Raw genomic sequence first — 7,495 nt, forward strand, 5'->3', positions numbered from 1 at the left:
GGTAGTGTGCATCCAGGTGAACTGTATGGCATCTAAGAGTGTGTGTATATGGGTGTATGTGTGTGGTCCTGGTGTTGTTATCTCCTAAGCCATAATTACAGGAGGTGGCAGCTAGGAAGTGGATGAAATAAGTGTGTGACTGTATCGATGAGCAGAGTCACTTTGAGCAGTAGCATTTCATAGGCAAATAAGTGGTAAGGGGTATGTAAGGTAGTTGTAAGCCTCCTGGACTGTGTCTGTGTAGTTTTAAGGATGCTGATGAATGGGGTTTCCCTGACAAAATTGGGTGCTGGGTGCTAGAGGCATAGACATTAGCATTAAGACTCCAGGTTTCATAGGTGGACGGGGCTTTATGTGTGAAATGTGAGGCTCTATAGCATAGGTACACACCGTGATGTCACTCAAGAGTGGGAGGTTGATAGCACATTGAAGTGGCAATGGCTAGGCCTACAGAGACTTGTTTACGGTGCCTTCAAGTGGGCAGTCTTCAGCTCTTGTGTGACAGTGGATTTCATTTTCTGGCACTGAAGTATTTACCGTATTTTTCGGCCTTATAGGCCGGTGCGCCTTATATATGATCTTATACAGAAATGTACTACAGACAAGATGTACTGTACAATTACCAGTGTTTAATAGCTCCATCCCCAGAAATTTCCTGCACCTTCCCACACAGTATACAGGGTCCCTAGCTCCTGAAGTGCCCTGGCACCACAACTAACATTGTGCCCATCCTGCCCTCCCCTAGCACGGAGAGACCGGAGCTGCCATAGTGCTGAACACAGGCAATCATCATCATCAGTAAAGTCATACCTGACAGCCCTGTAACAGGGGAAAGAGAAGGAGCCACAGGGAACCCCACAGGAATAACACCCTGGCTGAGGAGGGAAGGAGAAGGGGCAGAGGGAGACCGCTTAACCCCTGCTGCATCACCCTGCATTAACCCCCAGCAGCCCATACCTCTGAGATCGGAGCTCTCTGACACCTGAAGACAAGTTTCCCGGGAAGTGTAGCTGGCTTCAACTGTGCACAGGTCTGCCACCTGCTGGTCATTTTTAGGTACTGCTTTTGATCCTGCGCCTTATACTCCAGTGCGCCTTATATATGAACCTAGATGTCTTAGCAGGCATTTACTAACCCCCTCGCGGGCCGAGCCCTCTCCATAGCCGGTAAGTCTTTGCTGCATATTGCAGCAAAGGCTTACCGGTAACACCCGCGATCGGTGCTAGCACCGATTGCGGGTGTTTTCTCCGCGATCGCCGCCGGCAATGCTGCCGGCGGCTTCAAAGAGATGGCGCCGCATGGGCGCCGCCATCTTGTCGTGGATCGCTGCTCCCCGATGACGTCACGGGGAGCGGCGATCCGTCGCCATGGTAACCTCGGGTGTTCCGAACACCCGAGGCTACTTCGTTTTAACCCATGCATTACAATGTGCTAATTGCACATTGTAATGCATGGGGAGTAAAATCCACATATACTGCCATACTGTAGTATAGCAGTATATGATAGGATTGATCAGACTACCTAGGGTTAGAGTACCCTAGGGAGTCTGAAAAATAGTAAAAGTAAAAATAAAAAAAAGTTTAAAAAAAAAATTATAATAAAAAAACCTAAAAATTCAAATCACCCCCCTTTCCCTAGAACTGATATAAAAATAAATAAACAGTAAAAATCATAAACACATTAGGTATCGCTGCGTCCGAAAATGCCCGATCTATCAAAATATGATAATGTTTTTTCACTATGTTTAACCCCGTAACGGAAAATAGCGTCCAAAGTCGAAAATGGCATTTTTTTGCTATTTTGAAAAATATAAAAAAAATTTATAAAAAGTGATCAAAAGGTTGCACAGTCCCAAAAATTATAGTAATGAAAACGGCATCAAAATTCGCAAAAAATGACACTATCCACAGCTCCGTACACCAAAGTATGAAAAGTTATTGGCCCCAGAAGATAGCAAAATAAAAAAAAAATATTTTGTACAGGAGGTTTTAATTTTTTTAAATGTATGAAAACATTATAAAACCTATACAAATTTGGTATCCACATGATCGTACCGACCCAAAGAATAAAGTAGACATGTCATTTGGGACGCAGAGTGAAAGCTGTAAAATTCAAGCCCACAAGAAAACGTCACAAATGTGGTTTTTCACCATTTTCACTGCATTTGGAATTTTTTTCCCGCTTCCCAGTACACGCCATAGAATATTAAATACCGTCACTATGAAGTGCAATTTGTTACGCAGAAAATAAGCCATAACACAGCTCTTTATGTGGAAAAATAAAAAAGTTATAGATTTTTGAAGTTGGTGAGTGAAAAATGGAAGTGAAAAAACTGAAAAAGGCCAAGTCGTTAAGGGGTTAAAGGTGCGCCTTATAGGCCGAAAAATACGGTAATCAACCTCAATCTTAAGGGAAATCGTGGAAATGCATGGATGGTCTTCCAATATGTAATCTCACAGCTTGCCTGGGTGAACAAGGTTTACTGCTCAGTATTGCAGTACTTTAACCTTGAATGCTCATTGGCAATACATTATAAAAATACCTAGAACCATCAAAAATGCATGAAAAACCTATAAAACTGTACTCAAGCAATCAAAATATCAACTTTGGAACACTACACATCTCTCCCTGGGTGCTTCCATGACCACTAAGATAGAGGTATTTTTTAAAAATGTAATAACATTCTATATGTGGGAGAGCAGTCCCTTATCGACAGAATAGACCATTTCTTAGATTATTACGATAGATTATAATGCACTAATGAAAAGTATAGTGGAGAATGATAGCCCCGCCATGCACCTGGCACAGCTGGATACATCAAAAGGCTCCGGCCTCTTGATGTATCTGGTGGGGGCCTGCACAGTGAAAATAATCGCATGTGCTAGCATTTGCGATTGTTCCAGGGCTTCTGCCCCATGCCAATGGCCTAGACTAGAGATGAGCGAGCACTAAAATGCTCGAGTGCTCGTTATTCGAGACGAACTTTTCCAGATGCTCGAGTGCTCGTCTCGAATAACGAGCCCCATTGAAGTCAATGGGAGACTCGAGCATTTTTCAAAGGGACCATGGTTTGGGAATAAAATGTGTTAATTAATTGAAAAAGAATGTCTTCTGATAAGTTAGCAGATGTATGCAAACATCTGCAATCTATTCTTCACTGTTCCGCGCGTATATTATCTCCCGACAAGTTAACAGATGTGAAGAACAGTGAGGAATAGAATAAAAACAGTGAACACAAGATCATTTAAGTGAAAAACACAGTGAAGAATAGATTACAGATGTTCTGCACATCTGCTTACTTGTCGGGAGATACGCTGTCCCGTGCCCCGCTGCTCTCCGTGCCCCGCTGCTCTCCGTGCCCCGCTGCTCTCCGTGCCCATGTCTCCGTGCCCCATGTCTCCGTGCCCCATGTCTCCGTGCCCCATGTCTCCGTGCCCCGCTGCTCTCCGTGCCCCGCTGCTCTCCGTGCCCCGCTGCTCTCCGTGCCCCGCTGCTCTCCGTGCCCATGTCTCCGTGCCCCATGTCTCCGTGCCCCGCTGCTCTCCGTGCCCATGTCTCCGTGCCCCATGTCTCCGTGCCCCATGTCTCCGTGCCCCGCTGCTCTCCGTGCCCCGCTGCTCTCCGTGCCCATGTCTCCGTGCCCCATGTCTCCGTGCCCCACTGCTCTCCGTGCCCATGTCTCCGTGCCCCATGTCTCCGTGCCCCGCTGCTCTCCGTGCCCATGTCTCCGTGCCCCATGTCTCCGTGCCCTGCTGCTCTCCGTGCCCATGTCTCCGTGCCCCATGTCTCCGTGCCCCGCTGCTCTCCGTGCCCATGTCTCCGTGCCCCATGTCTCCGTGCCCCATGTCTCCGTGCTGCCGCTGCCCCATGTCTCCGTGCTGCCGCTGCCCCATGTCTCTGTGCTGCCGCTGCCCCATGTCTCTGTGCTGCCGCTGCCCGATGTCTCCGTGCTGCTCCCCGGTGTCTCTGTGCTGCTCCCCGGTGTCTCTGTGCTGCTCCCCGTTGTCTCTGTCCTGCTCACCGTGTTCTTCAATGTGTTCTTCACACATATATATTGTTCTTCACATACTATTTTGTTCGCACCGTTCCGCGCGTATCTCCCGACAAGTAAGCAGATGTGCCGAACATCTGTAATCTATTCTTCACTGTGTTCTTCACTGTGTTTTTCACTTAAATGATCCTGTGTTCACTGTGTTCACTGTTTTTATTCTATTCTTCATTGTTCTTCACTGTGTTTTTTTAATTAAATGCTCGATCTCGAGCAGGGGAAATACTCGTCCGAGCAACGAGCCGTCTCGAGTACCTTAATACTCGAACGAGCATCAAGCTCGGACGAGCATGTTCGCTCATCTCTAGCCTAGACGCCTTGATGAAAACCAACTAAAGTCTTTATTGATAAGATTATGATGGACATGCATCAAAACTGTTAATGAAATCCTTCTAATGATTTTCCAGATTGTGACTTTTACATTATCAAGATCTAAAAGAAATGGTTTGGTTTCTTAGACCAAGCTTTTCTATCTTTTCCCTTTATAGGAGCCTAAGCCTTTTGACACTGTTACTTACCTCAATGAGAGATAGCATTGTGACATCTAATAATTTTATGAGGCATGTTCTATCAGGATGTTAACATTTCCCCTTCTTATCAAACTCTTTTAGTAGCAGACCTTGTAGGCTACGTTCCATAAATTCCAACCATTGATGAATTGGCAACATTTACATCCTAACGTCCAACTGATATATTATAAGCATCTTCTCCTGGAAATGTATTGGTTCATTCTACAAAAGCATTTCAGTTGTCATTTAAGACACAACAATTTGGAAATATGACCCACACAAGTTTAATAAATGACATTCCAATAGAAGAATGGAAGATTCTGAAAAGGTCAGAGGACTATGCTGTGATCGGGCAGTTTCAAAGCGACCTTTCCTTATGTTTTCTGGAGGACAATGGAAAACGTACCATACTTTTATTTTTTAATGGAAATGAAATATTTTGACAGATCCTTTCAGGTAGGAGGAACAGCAGCATTCATTAATCTCATCGGCCAATGCCTGACACCTCAGTGCCAACCATTGAGCACAGGTAAAATAGCATTATCTGAAAACATAAATATTGATTTGTATGGAGGCAATTTGTAATAGTGTGTGTCAGCCAGCTCAATATGTCTCTAACCCCATGTTTTTATTTCAGTAAGTACATGACAATTAATACTAGTGTGATCCTACACAGCTGCATTCTGGGAAGAGCAGTCGGCAAGCAGCCACCAGGGTCTGCAGTGAAATGTGTTGTTCAATTGCAAGAAAAATCAGGATTTCTCAGAACTCAGTGGAATTAAAGTCATGTAACTGTAATGAGATGATTTTAGATGGAGAAACAACACTTCTGCCCCTGAGTCACTGATGTTTGCAGTCAAGATCAATTGACAAGGCTCAAGAATCAGAATATGGCAGGAATTTCTCTTGTAAGGTTTGTGCTTTTGCTTGGTTATACTGGGGGTCATTTACTAAGGGCCTGATTCGTGTTTTCCCGACGTGTTACCCGAATATTTCCGATTTGCGCCGATTTCCCCGGGATTTTGGCGCACGCAATAGGATTGTGGCGCATCGGCGCTGGCATGCACACAATGGAAATCGGGGGGCGTGGCCGAGCGAAAACCCGATGGATTCAGAAAAAACGCCGTATTTAAAAAAAGAAATGTGTGGCTTGGGACGCGCTTACCTTCACTTGGTCCGGTCCGGTAAACTCCAGCGCGTTCAGATGCTTTTCAGCGCAGCAGCGCCACCTGGTGGACGGCGGAGGAACTACCTTGATGAATCCCGGACGGACCCGAATCCAGCTCAGAGAACACGCCGCTGGATCGCGAATGGACCGGGTAAGTAAATCTGCCCCACTGTGTTGCTAGTAAAATACCCCAGATGGGCATTGAGACTGTTACCTATCAATCTGCTATGAGATGCTACTTTTCTTGGTAAAGGTTAGGCAATATGTGTTGGGCTTATTCCTGGCATAGAAAGGTGACAAAATATATTGGGTATCTTTGTTCTGATTTCCCTAATGGAGATGGAAGCTAACAGAGGAAATTAAAGATGAGAATAGTAAGTACACAAATATTAAAGAGAATCAGAATCAGTGTAATTTATCAACTAAAATTGAAAGCCTGTGGTCTGCAGTTGGAAGTGGAAGTTTTGCTAACATTAATCAATAAAAAGTTATTGGTTTCCAAGAAATATCATAAATTGCTTGAGTAGAATTGACCCATTTATAGGTATATGTTCCTGTTACCCTGTCTTACTTTATTATTTAAGCAGTTTGTGTAAATCAGCCATCCTGTATTCACTGCAGCAAAGATCTGGAAACCTGATCATCTTCCTTAAAGGGGTATTCTCACCTAGGCATTTACATTTAATTTAATTCATCTGCATATATATATATATATATATATATATATATATATATATAATGTACCTGTGTAAAGATAATATCCCATAAATGTTGCCATTTGAAATTTGATTGTTATTCTTGGATATGACCCCCACAGCTGAAGGGATTGCACCAAGAAATTAATACTTTTTGCATATGAAATGGCTGGGAGTTGTTCCACATCCCACAGCTGCCCTGTGGTAATGAATGCTTAAAACAGTGGCTTGGCCACCTTAATAGCATATGCTATTACCACTGCTTCCAAGGTGCAGGATGGTCCTAGAGTTATTTTTGTGGCGTGGCTGACTGTCCACTCTGTCAGTAAGTTACATTTATCTCTGATATACAAAATGAGAGAAAATGAGGGAGGGAGGGAAGGAAGGGTTTTCATATTCCATCATGCTTCAAGTACCACATTTTTTTTAGATATTTACCCATAAAAATGAATCCCCTAACAAAGAACTTCTTCCATACATTTAGGTTCTAGCACCATTCTACATATGCTACCTGCAGATATAATAACCAGGTTACCGGCGTCCAAGGTCAGTTCTGCCACTCTATATCTTATCTATATCTTATCTATGTCTGACATTATACCTATACATTAGTCTCATCATAAAGTGATTTCATGACCCCCTCTTGTATAGAAACAATGTAAATTGAGCACTACTATAGTTATATAGTGATATAGAAACATTCATGGTTACACATTGGAGTCACTAATCACATTTACCAATTTCTCTCTATGGTAGGTTAGAATAGTCACTAAATTAACCCATAGTAATCCATGTATTGGCACAGTGTAGCCTGCACCTAGAGTACTGTGTGACCATTGGCCATAATACACATTATACATGCATATAGAAACTATAGGACGTGAAAGTTTATCAGAGGATATTGTTGTCTATAAGGAAGTTCTGTGGTATAGAACTACATGGGGTGCAGGTCTTATCACTATAATCGTGACACTACAATGCAGTCACATAATATCCAGTAGGTGATTACTGTACATCGATATCTGTTATAGCAGATTATATCATCCAATATAATTTCTTTATTATTCATTATTGT

General features: G+C 43.4%; 1 long non-coding RNA gene across 1 annotated transcript; it reads left to right on the forward strand.

The window, feature by feature from the left end:
• The first annotated feature begins 4,754 nt into the window (after window positions 1-4,754).
• Window positions 4,755-6,978, forward strand: LOC140068880 (uncharacterized). Its single transcript, XR_011848608.1, has 3 exons — window positions 4,755-5,086; window positions 5,195-5,470; window positions 6,905-6,978. It is a non-coding gene; the product is annotated as an uncharacterized lncRNA (long non-coding RNA).
• The last annotated feature ends 517 nt before the right edge of the window (window positions 6,979-7,495 follow it).

This window comes from Engystomops pustulosus, chromosome 7 (genome assembly GCF_040894005.1).
Source record: "Engystomops pustulosus chromosome 7, aEngPut4.maternal, whole genome shotgun sequence".
Taxonomy (NCBI): domain Eukaryota; kingdom Metazoa; phylum Chordata; class Amphibia; order Anura; family Leptodactylidae; genus Engystomops; species Engystomops pustulosus.